Source organism: Equus przewalskii, chromosome 15 (assembly GCF_037783145.1).
Source record: "Equus przewalskii isolate Varuska chromosome 15, EquPr2, whole genome shotgun sequence".
Classification (NCBI taxonomy): Eukaryota; Metazoa; Chordata; class Mammalia; order Perissodactyla; family Equidae; genus Equus; species Equus przewalskii.
The window spans coordinates 14,456,198-14,475,290 of record NC_091845.1 but is presented as its reverse complement, the minus strand read 5'-3'; the positions used below and the strand labels follow the sequence as shown (position 1 = coordinate 14,475,290).

The 19,093-nt window shown below is 37.8% G+C and overlaps 1 protein-coding gene across 10 annotated transcripts in view; it reads left to right on the top strand.

Moving 5' to 3' along the window:
* The window catches only part of CNTN4 (contactin 4), an 874,157-nt gene that overhangs the window by 644,291 nt on the left and 210,773 nt on the right, over positions 1-19,093 (top strand). The window lies entirely within an intron of this gene.

The following is a 19,093-nucleotide window of genomic DNA, read 5'->3' as shown; positions in this document are numbered from 1 at the left end:
TATTTACGAAGGCATGTAGTCTAAAGCTGGCATCACTTCTTGAGCATGTCAGCCAGGGCTCAAACCCTTTCTCTGATCTTTCTCTAAAGTGTTCAACGTGTTCCATGGCTAAGGCACCAACTGAGCAATCTCGATAGGAAGAAATGAGAATGACAAAAAGGAAGGTGCCTTTTTTTTTTCAGGATGCTTTAGTGCACCGTTCTCATTTTACCCAGCATACTACACTGTCCTTTTTTGTGGGGGAGGGAAGCTTGGGGAGTGCGTAAAGTGGACTTCAGGCTTTCCATTGTATGAGAAAGATATGACCCTGCAAGCAAAACTGTGTAAGCTGCCTTTTTTTTTTTTAAGAACTGGACATTTTCAGATAGAAGCTTTGTAAAACATTACACATTTTTTTATTATTAAATGAGAAAATCTCATTTGTTACTGCATCGCATTGCTCGTCAGAGAAATGCTGCAGTGATGAAGAAAGTCACTGTTAGGTCAACCAAAGTTCTCATTTCTAGTGCATTCACTTACAAAGAAATAATGTTCAACAGAGCCTAACATAGCATTCTCGGTTTTCTCATACTGAAATCCCCCCCGCCTAAATAATCTTCTAATAAACTTTCCTACGTAAATTATAGTTCTTTATTTTTATAATTCACCCCAAACTGTATGAGAGATATATCACACTAAAATTTCTAAAGCTGTTAGGAAATTGTTCACACATTGTCATCCTCTGATATGTCACTGCTTCTTGTCTCTGTGTCATCATTCCCAATAGTGGGTTTGAAAGGCAAGAATAAAGTCAAAATTCTCCATTTCAGTTTGCCTTTGTATTATGGAAGGTTTACTTTGCTGAAGGACTACATTTCATTTATTAACTCCAGTGGCAAAGGAGACTGAAAAATCAAGTGTTTTATATAGACACATGATGGCCCTGGGGAAAAAAATCATAATTTTGTTAATAAGGGAAAATATGGAGAGATGCTATGTAGGCAACTTGCAGTGTCTGCTAAAAGGCGTAATGATGACCGTAAGGCAAATCTGACTGCATATAAAGGATTCAGTAGTGTGGAGATTTAATAGGTAGTGGTATTTATTAGGATTCCACTGAAGTTTGTGATGACCAGATTGACGCACTCTATTCTTGGAAATGCTGGCTAAAGTTTAATTTGATGTCATCTATCCTTGTTGTTACCTTAATTTTCTGTTTGACTTTACACATGATTAAAAGAGAAAATATTTTAGGGGCTGTCCCGGTGGCGCAGTGGTTAAGTTTGCACGTTCTGCTTTGGCAGCCCTGGGTTCACCAGTTTGGATCCTGAGTGCAGACCTACATACCACTTGTCAAGCCATGCTGTGGCAGGCATCCCACATATAAAGTGGAGGAAGATGGGCATGGATGTTAGCTCAGGGCCAGTCTTCCTCAGCAAAAAGAAGAGGATCGGTAGCAGATGTTAGCTCAGGGCTAATCTTCCTCAAACAAAAAAAAAAAAAAGAAATATTTTAAACTGAGAACTTGAAAATTCTTTTATTTATATCCTGTAACCAAAAGTTATAACTTTTCCTTTCTCATCTAATGGCCCAGCTAACATTTCTAGGAGGAAGTGACAAAGAGCAAAATAGCTAAAACACTTCAAACACAATGACTATAAAAACAGGTGGAAGAGGCAAGTGCCCTTCCAAGTCTAGATCAATGACATGGAATTACTAGGGTTTTGGTTTTTGAAGACTGGCAGAGAATCCAGATTAGATTTCAGGAGTTTGTGTTCTGAAAAATGAGTTTATTCTTTAGGACTCCATCTTCCATTCAAGTTAGGACCAGAAGCATTAAATTTGGAGTCCAAGACATGAGTTCCAGCCCTGACTCTGTTTCAAGTAATCATTTGATATTGGACAAATATCTTCAAATTCTCTCTGCTACTCTCTACATATCTGTGAAGTGAAGAGATTAAAGGAAATCTCTCAGATCCCTTTCAGTTCTATCGTTATGTAATAACAACTCAGTAAAGACTAAACTTATTTATCAAGTATGTTTGCATTATTGAAATCCTGTCATTTATGTGAGGAAACCAATTAACTGGACATATATTTAGGTTAAAGTGAAGTTCACTCAGGCTAGCACTTCTCGTTATGAAATCCGATCAAAATAAGAATTGAAGATTTTGCTAATGTCTGCTGCAATCTACCTTCACAGCATTAAGTTTTCATAACATGGCAGCAACTCTAAAAAATTAATCTTGTAGATATATTAAGAAAAAAATACTCCACTACTCCCTGGTATAATGATATCTTTGGGAAAGGCAAAACACGTGGCATGCTGCTGTGCTGCTACACAATGAGGTACCTGAATACTTTCCCCTACCCACAGAGAAATATATTAAAAATTTTCATAGACATCCAATGAAATGTGCTTGTCTCTGCTGGCAGCAGTCAGCAGCTCTGAAATCCAGTTCCTTGAGCTGTGCTGACATTCCTGACAGTCTTGATGGTGAAAGACAAGGAAATAAATATTCTCATTATGGGTTCTATTAGAAACCATGTGCTCAGTAACACTATGGGCAAGGCAGGCACGACACAGGAATTTGTGAGAAAACAACAGGAGGATCTTGAAGGTTGTAAGAGAGCATCTCAGACATCCATCAGTTTGGGGCAGTAGAGTCAATGATTATCTGATGAAATCCCCCCAATTACTGAAAACTTTCCGGTGCAAACTGTCCAGTAGTGATTCTCTCATTGTTCTCCAGGCTGTATATCACCTTAAAGCTGGCAGAATCACCATGAGCCACTGGAGGTACTGAGCGTTTTAGACCTAGCATATGGTATGCCAGTTTCAATTGTAACAGATCATGCAGAGGAAAGGAAATGAGTCAGCCTTTTATTATATCAGTGGGATACTGAGTAATGACATGAAATCCATTTTAAGGGATGCTGCATGTCCTATTTCAAAAGCTATGCAGTGTCAGACCTTCTTAGGGTAACATAGAAATGAACAGCAATTAATCTATTTTAAAAAACATTTCAGTCAGCAGGTATTTCCAGTAATCTACCAATTACTGTGTGTAGCATATTTGTCATCTCTTGGTTAATAGATAGAAATTCAAAAGTGATGTCATTACATAGATTTTGCTGTTAAATCTTAACACAAACACCAAAGAGTAGAAATCACTGTGATGGGCTCTGGTGGTCTGTAATGTTCCTCATATTAGAAACAGAGTTTATTGAGGTCCAGAATTTTCACTTTGCTTTCCATCAACTCCAAGCCCACTTAGTACCAGGAATTCAGGATCTTTAACCAAGCTCTCATTAAATAGAAATAGAACTGTGATACTTTGAGATTCTTCTTCCAGTGTACTAAAATTGTCAGGTTATTCAACAGTGAAATCCTCATGAACTGTTCACCAAAGGAGGTTTTTGTTCCCACCTTTCTCTTACATTCACCAAGATCCTTGCTACTCAAAATATGATCCATGGACCAGCAGAATCTGCTTCATCTGGCAGTTTGTTAAAAAGACAGCATCCCAGGCCTCACTCAGGGCCTACTGAATTAGGATTCAACTTTTAACAATAAGATCTCCAAGTGATTCATATGCACATGAAAGTTTGAGAAGCCCTGAGCTATATCTGTGGTTCCCATACACACACCCCACCTCTGGCCTGTGGTGGACAGGAAGCTGAACCATGTTAAAGCCATAGGTGCCCAACCTTTACCCAAGGATATTCTGATTCCATAAAGCTGGGGCAGGGTCCCCAAAACTATTGCTTTAGTAGACTCTGAGGCAGCACTGGATTTAAGATCCACCTTATACAAAACCAGCCCAGATCCACCTTTCTAAAATAGAGTGCTTTGATTTCCACATCACCCAAGCAGAAGGGTTGAACATTTCTTACGTCAAATTCTTAGGCAAAAGAATTTAAAATAAAATATGATCACCTCAGGCTTTACCTTTGACTTCATATATTTTTGTGGTTGTTGATAAGGGAGATGACTAAGAAAGACTGGCTTTTTCTCAGATATTCATATTTGAAAGTAACATTTTCCATTTAGCCAACTCTTACTACATTATTGTGAGTGAATGTGTGGCCTCCTACAGTATAAGAGAGAAAACCACATGATTCTGATTTTGAGATTATTTTCGTTATTCTGGGTTTTATAGAAACTAGCTATAATTTTCAACATTCAATGCTTTTACACAGAGCCTATCTCCATTAAAGTTGGATTCCATTCACACGGCATCAGACACAGGGACCTTGTAATAGAGCATCCATAGAGTTCTTTATGGTTTTTATAATGTTTTAGTTTACCTTATATTATCTTCTGATCCTCATAATAATCCTATGAGAAGTGAGGACACATGTTTCGTAGATAAGGAAATCGAAGCAGAGATTATGTAAGGTCACATACTAATCAATGGCAGGGCCAAGAATTATCTAAAACATGCCCCTTTTTTTCTAGTCAGGAGACAACAGTGGAAATCTGTACTGGACTCTCTATGCCAGTGGTTTTTTGGGCCTCATCCTAGATCAATTAAATGTGAATTTCTTGATAAGGGCCCTCGGGCATCATTTATAGTTTGAAAGCAGTCCAGGTGATTCTAATATGCAGCCAGGGTAGAAGACTTGTGTTTCTGCATTACACAATCAAGTCAGTCTTGTCCTGGAAGAACCTCTCTGTTTGCAAATATCTCCAGGATCCCAGAAATTTGATTTGATCTGGACATATCATGAATATTATAATCTTCAAAGAATCAATCATGCCTTCCCACAGCATAGTTATTTCAGCTGGATCATTTTGTATTTACTGTAGAGCAGAGATAAAATGATGAAAGTAAGACACCCACATTCTAGTCCTAGCTCTGCTATTAACCCAGCATGTGGTCTTAGGCCAATTATATAACTTCTCTGAGCCCTGTTGAGCCCTGTTCTGTTTCTATCTTCCCACATGTACTCAGCTTCCAGCATCAAGATGTCATCTGCAGGATCAGGCTCACTCAGTTTCTTTCTTTTTTTCTTTGAGGAAGAATAGCCCTGAGCTAACATCTGCTGCCAATCCTCCTCTTTTCACTGAGGAAGACTGGCCCTGAGCTAACGTCCGTACCCATCTTCCTCTACTTTATATGTGGGACGCCTACCACAGTATGGCTTGCCAAGTGGTGCCATGTCTGAACCCGGGATCTGAATCAGTGAACCCCCGGCCACTGAAGCAGAATGTGCGCACTTAACCGCTGTGCCACCAGGCCGACCCCCATGTGACAACTTTTAAGTAGACAAATATTTTTCAGATATATCTCCCAAGAGATTCATATGGAATTTGTATCTATTATTATCATAAACTAATCATGCTCTGACATTGCAGCATTATTAAAATGCTGGTTTAGCCATTCTTTTGTTTCTTTTTTTTTCTTTTTTTTTGAGGAAGATCAGCCCTGAGCTAACATCTGCTGCCAATCCTCCTCTTTTTGCTGAGGAAGACTGGCCCTGAGCTAACATCTGTGCCCATCTTCCCCTACTTTATATGTGGGACGCCTGCCACAGCATGGCTTGATGAGCAGTGCCATGTCCACACCCGGGATCTGAACCTGCAGGAACGTGCGAATATAACGCTGAGCTACCAGGCCAGCCCCTAGCCATTCTTGTAACATTTGAAAATTGCCCTTACGGACTAAAAATGGCAGTTGAGTTAAACTCTTCCAATAGTCTTATCTTAGGACAAACCCTGTGTAATTCCCTATGTTTATGTTTTCTCTTTAGTGTGTATACTGTGTTCCTGGGCTCTATATCATTTCCTTAGAAGAAACAAGATATTAAGTTAGACCTAAGAGTGACCAAGATTTTTAAAATATTACTGAGATTTTTTTTGAATAGAGAAAAAATTGTAGTCTTCAACTTGTATGGCAATTTTAAAAAAGACAATTTGAAATTTTAAAATAGCTATGAAATTAAAAATCACTTCATTATCATGAAAAATTATAGGAAGAATACCCCTCTAATTGTTGAGTTACAATCTCCTTTTCTGGTTATAGTGGGACTTGGTTGAACATGTTTACGGGAACTAAGAAGGGCCCAGCATTCCACTTTAGTTATCTCAGTCTGGGGTGTGTGTGTGGAGTGAGGGAAGGTGCTCAAAAATAGACCCAATTCCAAAACCACTTAAATAACAAATGATGAATTCTGGTCTTAAGATCTTGAGTCCTTGTTATTTGGTCATCACTGAGGTAGCTGCCCTTTGAAGCTCATTCCATGTCACCTGAGAAGTGACTGAATCTCAGAGATGGCTTGTCTCCTGCAAATAGCTTTTAAAACCGCAGGTGTCCTCTAGGTTAAGACTGACCTCGTTAGGATACCAATGATTCATAAGGGACTCTGTCACTAGGCAAAAAGTGGGTTCTTGAAACCCTAGGAAATAATGTGTAAAATGCTGGCTGGGGGCAGCATTGAAATAATACTACTACCATTCTTCGAGAATATTAGGGATCAAATTTGGGCAAACCACATTTTATGATATTATTTCTATGGAAAATGCATTCTGAGTTTCATTTCTCAGCCAAGAAACTATATATTCACTTAAATAGATATCTATTGCAATTCAATGAGGAAAGGCTAACATTTAGTTCAATGAGGAAAGGCTAACATTTAGTTAGTGATAGGTTAATCAATACCATAGACTACTAGGTATCTTCTTTTTTTCTGGTATTAAACATTCTTAGGGCAATCTTGTTTGGTGCTCCTTGACTCTGGTTCCTTTGAAAGACATGAACCTGGACTCTTTCATCCAAAATGTCATGAGCCAATTTCTCCCTTTTTTCTTTTCCCACTTTGCCAGTCAGAGCAGGTTTTAGCACATTAGTTATTTAATCAGCACAGAGTAATGTGAAACAATTTGGAAGATGATGCTTTTCTCCATTCAATAAGCCTCCCTTTTTTCACCCATTGAGCAGAAAACAGAGCCACATTGATCAGGGACTACTTGTTATAAACTGTCCCACCCAAATGGCTTGGTGAAGTGTCTCATGTTTGGGAGGATAGGCCAGTAGGATTATTGTCCTTACTACCAAATACATGTACCAAATACATGCTCCATTTCTCTCAGCCGTGAGATCCTTTATCTCAAAGAGAGCATCAGCAAAGGAAACCAAAGGGGAGAATTAGGTCTCGCATGTCTAGAAGAATGACCGGCTTCTCCCACACTGGATGTGACAAGAAGAATTGAGGTGAATATTTCTGATGTCGGTTATCTCCAAAATTGCTTAAGCATATGCTGTGATGCTACTGACATACTTTTTGCCTTTGAATTTTCTTGTCAACTCTTTAAAACAACTTGAATGTTTCATGACTATACTTTTGGCTGCCTTGATGTCAACAACTACACACTTATGAGTAGAAAAAAATGAATGTGTTTAAGCTGCAAACGTTCCCTGGTCCTAGAATAGTTCTAGACCTCAATTTCTTAAATTAACCTATATAGAGAATTGCTGGTCTGGTTTCTAAGAAGAGTTCCCCAGGAATAGTAGGTGTATACTTTCTACCTTAGTTCTCCTTTTAGCTCTAGTGAGAGAGAAGTGTAGGGGAGGAAAACATTTCCTCTTCCCAAATGAGGGTTCGTCTGGCCAGAGAACGAATTAAATTCACATGAGACAGAATAGCAAGAGAAAATTAAACAAAGCTTTATGAGGAATCATGGCCCGGGGCCTTTCTTTCCGAAGGAAGAAAGGGCACTGAAGAAGTGGGGTGCACAGAGTGGTTATATACCCCCAAACAGGGTGTTTCACATGTGATTGAAATGTCCCTCCCACAATAGTCACAAGATTGCCCTGTCAGCACAGTGCTTGATGGACACAGCAGGTAATGGTCTGCTATCTCGGTGGGCGTAGCCGGAGGCAAGTCTATTGTCTTGAGCTGGGTGGTCACAGGTGAGCTCAGCAATCACTTCCTAGCCTAAGGAAAGATGCTTAATCCTTACAGAAATGTCAAAGTTGGGAGGGGGAGGGAAGTCTGCTACAGGAGGTTACCAGAAACAGGCACAATAAAATGCAGATTTTAAGTCCTTGCCTTTGGTATTGATTAAGAGTTTCTAGAGAGAAGGTCATCTCCTTTCTTCTTCCTGGTACAGAGAGGGAGGCAACTTTTACAAATAGAGATTTACCTTACAAATGTAAATGTGTCCTAACAAAGGGCAAGTTCCATTCCTCAGAGCCTCCTTCCCTGTCCCAGTTTATCAAAAGCAATCAGCCTCAAATAATCCTGATGCCAAAGAGATGTATCTTGGGGTGGCCAATTTCAGGTCCCTACAGAAGTTTAAGCTGTTTTTCCAGCTGTAGCAAGTCCCAAACCACAGCACTTAGAAATAAACTCAGCTACTTAATAAATTAATATTAAATTTCTTTGTGTTCAGTGATGTGGGGTCGGTGAGCCGAGGAGTCGAAAGAAAGATTTCTTAGACTCTTAAGATCTGGCAGTAGTGCTCTTTTATTTAGAGAATAGTATAGAATAGCATGGGGACAGGACCCATGGGCAGTCAGAGCTTCTGCTGCCGCTTCTGCTGCCCCCGCTGGCATGGGGACAAGACCCACCGGGCAGTCAGAGCTCCTGCTGCTGCCCCGAGTTGAGGGTTAGGGCTAAATTTTATAAGGCATGGGTATGTGAGTCATTTCTTTACAAGACAAAGGAAAGAACATGAAAAAAAGTTAAAATGGTATCAGTGTAGGTAGGGTCTGGTCATTGGGTGATCCCATGACTTTTAGACAAGAATCAAATCGGATTAAGTAAAGGTCAGAAGCCACCACCCTAAATCAGTTACATGAGATTGCCAGACAGCAACCAACTTAAGTTCTTGCCTTCCCCATTAAGAGTTTCTAGGGATAAGGTCATCTCTCTTCTTCTTCCTGGTACAGAGAGGGAGGCACCTTTTACAGATAGAGATTTACCTTGCAAATGTAAATGTGTCCCAACAAGGGCAAGTTCCATTCCCCAGAGCCTGATGCCAAAGAGACATATCCTGGGGTGGCCAATTTCAGGTCCCTACAAGGTCATCCCCCTTCCTTCACAAATGCAAATGTCTCTCAAAAGGGCAAGCAAAATTCCAGTCCTTGGAGCCTGCTTCTCATGTGCAGTTTTAAAAGTAACCAGCCTAAAATCCTCCTCATTCAGTAGCCTAGAGAATATAATTTAGTTTTTAAAAAATAGCAAAAATAAATTTTAAGAATTTCTTTTTCTATATCTTCTTTTCCTCCTTTTCTCTTGCGCAAGTGTTTCCATGTTCCTTATTTGGCAGAAACCAAGGATTTTAGTTAATTAATGATGGGCTTAATTACTCAGCTTCTCTCCTGACAGTTGTTCTGTACTTAATTTAATGATAAGTACTACATAAGAGTATTTGTGGATAGATTTGAATTCAAGTTGAGAATGTCTCTGTTTTCTTTTTAAACTTCAAAAAACAAGAAAAAAATCAGAGAGATTATCTCCAGGTTTGATCCTTGGAACTGAAGGCCCATTGATCAGTCAGAATAAGGGCCAAACACATTAGCACTAAAAGGACATGGCATTTGGAAAGAGAGACTTGATCCATAAAGCTGAGTGATCTACAAACTGTGATCATTCAACAAAGCTCAGCTGCATGCAGAGCTTTCCCTCTTGGGGTTGTCCTGTCCCAGAAAGCAATGAAGGATGGTATTATATTAGAACACAGGTGCTATTTGGGATGTGAAGAGTCTGGTGATGTGAAAAACACATTACATATCCAGAAGAGTGCTACTAAGGATGTACCAACCAGAACAGAACAAATGATCAACACTGATCTTTCAACAACATGAACATAGCTGAGCATTTCATAAATAATTTAGCGGACAATCACTACAGGATATATGAGACCTATCCTTGTTTTAATGCCCACTGGAAATATACCCTATGAACTTCGTCTTTTCAGCTGAAAAAGAAATGAGGCCCTCTTTGGATACATTTTCAACGACGAATCGGTGTTGTGTCAGGGAAGTGGGAGAATTCCCCCCACCGCTTTTCCTTAAGGTTCTTATGGCTGGTTAAATAATCAAAGAGGCAGGTTAGCAAGAGAAAAATCAAACAAAATGTAATAGCTTGTATATATGGGAGAAACCGAGAAGAAACTGAGTAACTCAGCTATCTGGCTGAGTCCGCCTGTTTAAATATCCTCAGCTACAGACAAGGAGGACACTGGGGTTAGTGATCTGGGACTTCAAAGGGGAGGAAGACAATCTACATAGAGATGGAATGCAAATGTTTGTTAAACAGGTTTTGCTGGGCCCAAAAAATGGGTTTGTTGGTGTCCTTTTATCACACCTATTTTACATCATACTGTAGCTGTCACATGATATGAGCTTCTTCCTGGAACAGGCTTTCTATGTTAAAGTCCTTTATGCAGCTTGGGGGGCGGGGAAGTCGGCTGCTCTTCCTGAGTCTTTTGAGCCTTTATTGTCCTCAAGCTGGAAATAGTCTGTATACCAGAGTGGCACATCTTGGGGCGACCTGCCCTGAACCCCATCAGTATCATGACATCACATTGAATTAAGCAGGATAATGGTGCAATACATAGAATGAGGAAATGCTGGCTGAGTCCCAGATATTTGGAAATAGGCTCTAGCTGGGAAATCAGAAATTGAAAGCTCAGAAATGGAGTATTCACCACTTTCAAGGATCTTGATCCTGTTGGTGTTACGGCACAAAAAAGAAGTTGGCATTTTTCTGATATAGTTTTTTAACTCATTCTGTTTCATTTGCACACATTTAGGAAGATAACTAGAGTAGGCCAAATCAAAAACCAGAGAAAATGATGCACTTCGGCAAGTGAAGTTCATTTTCACAACCAAAAGAATAGATTATGGCATTATGTCTGAAGGTAGGATTATAGCTTCTGATGCTGTGTAATACCAGAATACTGATTTAAAAGGAAATGTTTAAATTAAATGTCTGTATATTCATCAAAGGCAAACAACATGGATGAAAAACTTTATTTAACCAATCATACTTATTTGAGTTAACCATATTCACTAATGATTTTGACATTTGGAACATAGAGAATAAATACAAAACTCCAAGTGAAACAGTAATAGTTTTACAGAGAGACCAACTCTGCCTACATTATGAACTAAAAGAAATGTCAAATCTTTAATTCAGAGGCTAATTGGGAGAGTGTTCATGATCTCTTAGGTAGGTACTGGCTGCTCACAAACAACGGGCAGTCATTTTGTACTGAGCCAAGAAAGCTCTTCCCACCTCTAACTGTGACACACCCTATTTTTCTCACATCAGCTAATTGCAGGTTAACATATTATCACAATCTTCACTGACAAAATTAACCCCTGGAAAGGAGTTGTGTTATAATAACACTCCACAGGAATTCATAAATCCATATGGCAGGCATAGCTGGAAGCATGGTTGTAGTTGATAATGTAGCATTTCAGAAATATCCAAAGAATCTCTACTTTGTAAAATCATTTGAAATTTATACGCTTTCATGTTCCCTCAAACCAACACATACACTAAGGAACACCCAGGAAATGCCAAAATACTTCAGTTGTAGGTGTTTGAGGCCAACTTCTTATCATTTCATGCAAACTCAGGTTTGCCTTTTGAAAAGATACATGAGATTTTAAAAATAAAAAGTAACTGATTTATGTATCCTATTTTTTCCATTTGTGGTTCACACTTACTACAAAATGAGGTAGGTATGACACACCTCTGAAGTCAACACCAAAATTTAAGAAAGACATTCCTACATCTTCTTCTCTGTTAATCTTGCTACCTTTCAATTTTTTTCACTATCTCTGCAAGCCAACATTTCTTATCAATGTACAGTTCCAGTTTACTTCAATGGAAATGGTTGTGATGAATGAGATTTATGATTGTATCCTGATGGAGTATGTAAATTAGGATTTCAAGGTTAAAGAGAATAGATTGCTTTTAGAAAGCAAAAATATCGAAATTCAGCAGATGCCAGGCATTGTCATAGACATGGCAGATATAGGAGAGAGCAAAAACAATGGTCCCTCCTCCTATGGGACCTATGGTCTGCTGCAGAGTAAGAGGGTAATCAGCTAACCATGCTGGGATGTGTGCTTTTGGTTATGAGGTGGAAAAGGAAAGGGCTCAATGATCTGATCATGTAGCATAGAAGGACATGATGTAGACTGGAGAAAGCTTCCCTGAAGAAGTAGCTCTGGAGGTTAGATTTCTGAAGGATGAAAGAGTTGAAAGGAAGAAGGAATGGTATTGCAACAACAGTACATAATTCCAGAGTGGGGAGGTCGTCTGGCAGTAAGAAAAAGTCAGTGTGGTGGGACCCCAAGAGTAGCAAGGAGAATAAGACAGGTCTAAGTCTGGGATGTAGGCAAAAACTAGGCTCTGAGATAGTGTTAAAGATTTGGGTGTTTTTCTGAAAAAAGGTTAGAGATTGCTAAAGATTTTTTTAAATAGTGTTGTAAGATAGGGGATGAGTTAGGGTAGAAGGCAGTGTTAAAATGGGTTCTTGGCAGCCAAGGCTGATTTATTATTACCCAGCTTTCTATGAAAAACACAAAAGCAGTGTTGTAATTGGACTAGAAACAGAGGGTAGCCATCAAAAATTTGCCTGAAGAATTACCTATAATAATAGCACAGATAGGCCAAATTGAGAAATGACCATAGGAGACCGTCTTAGTCCACTCAGGCTGCAAGAACAAAATACCACAGACTGGGTAGCTTATAAACAACAGAAATTTATTTCTCACAGTTCTAGAGGCTGGAAGTCTGAGATCAGGGTGAAATGTTCTTCCTGGTTTATAGCTTTTTGCTGTGTCCTCTCGTGGTGGAAGGGATTAGGGGTTCTATGGTATCTCTTTCATAAGAGTATGACTTCCATTCATGAGGGCTCCACCTTCATGACCTAATCACCTCCCAAAGACCTCACCTACTAATACCATCACCTTAAGGGGTTAGGATTTCACAATATGATTTTTGGTGGTGGGGTGGGGGAATACACGAACACTTGGGCTGGAGCAGAGTCTCATGGCTAAAGAACTAAGTTGACAAGGAAGATGGACAGAGGATATCTTTAAAGGTTTCCAGCAATAGTCACTTTGTATCTATATATCAAATCTGAATAGCTAATTAAAAAGTCTGATGTCCATTCCCTTATTATAAGAAGACATTTTTTCTAAAGAATCCAAAAGTGTCCTACCATACTTACCACCACACACACACACACATACCATACACCATCTTTTCCCCCCTAAAAATCACTAGGAAATCAACAATTCTAACTAATGCTCTATAGAGAAAGAGGCTATCATGGCATATTACATGTGGAGACAGGAAAAGGGTGATACCAGTTCACTCTGAAGGTGATAACTGAACCAGTAGAAAGTTTCTTCTTGGTTCCTAAGTCTTACTAAATCAACGATAGCCAGACACCAGTAAGTTGGAAAGGGAAAATGACTACCAAATTGGCTTAAGCTTAAGATTTGAGATAGGGATTCTGGGAGCCCTCTGTGGTCAATTTGAGGGAATAGAGGGATGCACTCATTTTGGGTTGATGAACCTAAGACCTGGGTAGAATCAAACCAATGTTAATAAACAGAGGTAAATAACACATCTGCACCATCATGGTGACCTAAGAAAATATTCAGTGATGGGGGTTGGGGGGCACGGCAGTTGGGAAGAGGGAAGTGTCAGTTATTGCCTGAAGATGCAAAACAAAACAAAAATGCGTGTGAAAGAGATGCCTTAAGAAAATTAAAAGAAGTATCTCTATTGTGCTTTCAGTCAAGTGTAAGAAAACATGGATTTTATGAAACAAAGAAGCCAATGTGAAAAGGGAGCTGACTGACGCAGAAGAGGGTTTAAAAGGAGCTGACAAAGATTAGAAATGAAAGAATTAAAATCTGCAATGCAGACTCAATAAAAAGCCAAATGAACATTGTAGAAAATTGAATTGGTGATAAGCATGACTAACTAGATAAGTTTTTTTAAAGAATGCAAAAGGAAAGTATAATGATCAGAAAGCTCAATAAATATGGAAATTAAGGAGTAAAGATCCAATCTCTACATAATCAATGTAATTGATAAAGATACTTGATCAGCATATGCATACTATTTTATTTAATATCATGGCATACTTAACATTTCATGTCATTGCATCATCCTTTTAATAGTAAAAGCATATTCCTCCTCTTTGAGAGGAAGCCAAAAGTTATTATGGTATTCTTTATTTTAATACTTTGAGGAAATATAGATCTAGATAGATATAAAAAACAGAATGTGTACCTTCCGAGTTGCTGGAGACAGTTAAATCAAAGAAATTGTAATCTATTCAATCAAATGCCAAAAGATGAGCAAAACAGCATAAATAAAAAATACAGAAAAAAGATGATGTATATAAAAGTTTATAGCTTATGACAGACAATATAAAGAGAGATAATTTCTATGTTAAACATGAGAACATAATATTGAGTTAAAAATCTGTGTGATCTAACCAGAATATAATGGCATTTATTTTAAAATAAAATATCTATTCACCTAACAAAATAGACTTTTTTGGAAAGTAGAATTATTAGTTTGCAACCAAGTGTTATTTACATGCAAAACCGTTAAATTGCGAAAGATACTTTTTATTGTTAAAATACCTAAACCCCAATCAAGACACTCTAATTATGTTACTTTAAACACCATAAAACATAGGGTCAAAATTCATAATGGTAAAAATTTGGAAATACACAGAACAATTACTAAAGCACACTTGTTATTTAACAGGCTAGGCAAATAGAATTAAGGATACAAAAAATTTGAATAATGTAATAATAAAACATATACATTTATGTACTTTCTTTTCAAGTGCCTATATAATGCTTTTTTAAATTGGTTATATGTTAAACCAAGAAAAGAAAATTTAAACAAGTTGAAATTGTACAGGTCAGGCCCTATTTTCTGCCATAATGTAGTTAAACTAGAAATTAGCTGTAGATCATTTTATACAATAACAATAACCAAAATTTTTTTTAAAAAATCAATCCATTAAAATTTCAAGTCAGTTTTCTAATATCTACTGGGTTTATTAACACAAAAATAAAAATCATTAATTTATAAGTGTTTAAAAAGTGAAAGAAATGAGAACAGTCCTTATGAAATTTATGAAAAGTATACTCTGAAGCAAATTAATAACCTTAAATTCATTCTTAAGCATGAATTTCTGGAAATCAAAATCAATAAACTAAGTATTCACCTCATGAAATTAAAAAAGAACACAAAACAAAGCTGAAGGAAATAGAAGGGAAGAAAATTAAGGTAGAAATTGGTGAATTTGAAAATAGGAACTGTATGCATGAGATCTTCAGAGGAGCTTTGAGAGGGAGAGAAAAAAAAATCAAGCATATTCCTTTCCAAATCTAATCAAGAACAAACAAGAGAACTACAAGTACACAAAATTAGAAATTAAAAAGAGCATACGATTTTGCATATAAGATTTAAAATCATAGGAGAATACTACACACAACTCTATGAACATTTGAATATCTGCATGAAATGAACAATCTACTGAGAATACATAAATAAAATTGAACCAGAAAAATATAGAAAATCTGATTAGGTCAATTACCATAGAAGGAATGGAAAGTTTTCAGGAATTATTTTCTCCAAGTCTTCTAGGCTATAAATTTAATAAAGAAATTATTTCAAATTTTTAAGGTAATTCCCTTGCCAAATAATTTGTGTCAGAGCAAAGACAAGATGAAAAGCTACCTGTTCATTTTATGAAATGAGTATAATCCTGGCACCAGGACCTGACAAAGACAGCAAAATGGGAGGCAGTCTCACTTATGGATGTCAGTAATTATATAGTGGATAACATATGTCAAGCACTATTTTAAAGGCTTTACATATATTAATGAATTTTATTCTTATAGCAACCTTATGATATAGGTGCTATATATCCCCACTTGACAGATGACAAAACCCCTGAAACATGGCATAAATATGACATTCCTCAACAATTTGTAAACAACCGTTTTAGGATATGTATATAAAATTGGGTAAAAGTTCTAGAAGTATAGATAATTCATAGAACCAAATAGAGTATTTGCTTACATCTTTACCATATACCAGATTAAAAATACAAAACCGAAAACAAACTTAGGAAATAAAAACATAATGGAAAGTGGAAAGATACTTCTATAATTTGCTAGATGACAAACAACAGAGAGGGTAGGGACAAATGAGAATGAAACAATCTTGATAATTATTGAAGCTGGATAATGACACAATGAAGGTTCATTATACCATTATCTCTACTTTGTAGTTGGTATACCTGTGAAAATTTTCATAACAAAACATTTAAAACATTTAAAAATACAAGTACATGGTTGGATTTAGTGATCTCCAAGGTTGTTTCTAGCTCAGATTTTTACATGGTTCTCTATGGTTAGTTACCTCTTTCTCCAAAAAAGCATTTTTTGTACCAGCCTTTGGGGGAAAAAATGTTTGCATTGTATGCCAGAGTCTCTACCATGCCTGGATACATAGGTGTCCTGCAAACCATATAGCTATTTTATTACTTATTTTCCATTTGAAAATCATTCTGGATATTCAAGTTAAAATAGCTGACCTTGCTACCCTGCCTTGAGAGATGGTTATCACTAAAAATGCCTGGATTGGCAGTAATCCGCTTTTCTCCTGCCTGGAGCTATTCTGAATCTCCAGTGGCAGGCCCTCGCTGTGTTACTGGGGTAAGTGTGCAGTGATGTGCATTAAATCTGCACTCAGCAATGCTCAAATGACTTGACTTTCTGCAGGGAATGAAAAAAATATACATATAAACACCCTCATTCCCAAATGGCACTGTAGCCTAGTTAAGAGAATTGCTTGCGGGGGAGTGCATTATGCTAAGAGGACTAGTTCATTTTCAGGTTAGGAAACTTTAAATTCAAGTTGACATACTTTCTATTTTCATTTCCATACTTATCTCAGCTAGGGAAATGTAGTGTTTGTCGCTAAAAATCAACCAGTGAAATACAAGGAGGGGATGGGAAAGTCAGTGGTCCAAAGCCTGAAAGTGGCTGTGATCTGAAATATGTCATGTTTTATTTTGTGGCAGATACCATACCAAATTTGCTTTCCACTGGTAGCCCTTCTTTTATTTTCAACAAAATCCCATCTACCCAACAGCAATCTTTAACAGCAAAAATGCAATTAACATAAGTTATCTCGTGTGTACTTGCATTCCGGACAGCTTATAAACAATTAAGAATAAAGTCTAAATTAAGTCCAGTGGTTCAAAGCTAAATATGTCAGAGTAAAGTAGAGAATGCTGTTCTGTCAGCTTTTTGACCACGAGCAGCTTCATGCAAAAAACCACATATAAGATGCTCCCCTGCTAAGTACTATGTGTGATGTCTCCTGTTCTAATGTCAAGGTAGAGCCACAAGGGGCCAGCTCCATGGCATAATGGTTAAGTTCACGTGTTCTACTTTGGCAGCCCAGGGTTTGTGGGTTCAGATCCCAGGCGCAGACCTACACACCACAAATCAAGCCATGCTGTGGCAGCATCCCATATACAAAATAGAGGAAGATTGGCACAGATGTTAGCACAGGGCCAATCTTGCTACCAAAAAAACCCCCAAAATACATCCGTAAAACCTAAAGTACAGAAGCTTTTATGTGGCTATACTGAAATTTTCACAATGCAGATTAATGGGCTCACTAAAAGATAGAACTAGGTAAGACCAAAATTAATCCTCCATAATCCTAGCTTTAAAAACTCTCATCTTTGCTATGTGCAAATATCTTTAAAATGAGTTACAAGTATGTGAAAGGGCTCTTCTGGGCAGCCTTTCACATACAGTCCTACCATATTCCTATTCTAGTGGAAGCTGGGAAACAATCCACGATTAATTAATTGAAGGGTGGGTTTGCTTTTATAGATAGTGAATATGAGAAATACTAAAATTGTGAGTTTCTGTTGACAGACTGGCAGAATATATTTGGTGTTCAGACGCTATGCTTTGTAAAAAAAAATTAAGAAGAATTTGGGGTGTTGACCCTGGAGTGTGTAATTTATGCATGACTTTTGTAAGCTGTTACCTCTTAATCACTCAGGAGCCCCAGCTCTTGAAGCAGACTAATGATCCCCTGCTGACTATCAGCTCTGCTTGCAGTTCTGCCTTCAACACATCTGTCAGCACCACTTCCCAAGGGGACTCTATGAAAGTTGGAAAGTCTGACATCCGTACATTAACTACCCTGTGACTTTCTCCATTAATAATGGACTGTCCCACTGTAAGCTGTGAGTTTCCTCCCCAACACTGACTGCTTTCCTTTTATGTGCCACTAGGCCTGTCATCAGAAAGACAGCCAGAGAAAAGACATCTGGCATCTGTAACTCATAGGGGGTTCATAAAAACTAAAGCAGGTAGATTGTTCTCTCAAATGAAGTTCCTGGAAATACTGAATGATGAATGTCGTACTAATGGTCTCCTTCCTCTAACTTGGTGACAGCCTACAACCAGTTAAAAAAAAAATACACACAATGAAGCACACTTCCTAAATCTTTATTTAAAAGATATCTTTCTAATTGTTATGTTGAATCCTTGGATATAGAGTCCAATTATTTTGAAAACATTATTTCTTTCTGTATCTGCAAAGGAATTGTCCTAAGATGTGACAGCTAAATAGGTTGTCAAGACCTATTTTCCAATTAATTGTTAAAAAAGAATTCTCTGAAGTCAGTCAAAATTGTCTTTAAGATTTGGGCTGGATTGTTTGTTAATTTACCTTAGATACAGATAGAAACTGGAGGCTGGGAAGAGAAAATTGGAAGCCCACTGGGCTAGGACAAGAGGTTTTGCTTTTGTCCAAAAAATGAAAAAAAGAAAAAAGAGGTCATCAAAACAGAAATATATTAGACCGTTGTAGGTAAATGATTTTTATTTCTCTAAAGCTCGTAAATATTGAGAGGTTCAACACTTCCCTTGACAGGTTATGTGTCAAGTTACTGCAGGAATAAATTACCTACCCAGACTCTAGAACAGGGATCTAAAATTTTTAGAGACCACACTGAAACTAATCTGAGTGAGCCAGATGTCAGATAATAGGGAATGGTGAGGACTCTGGT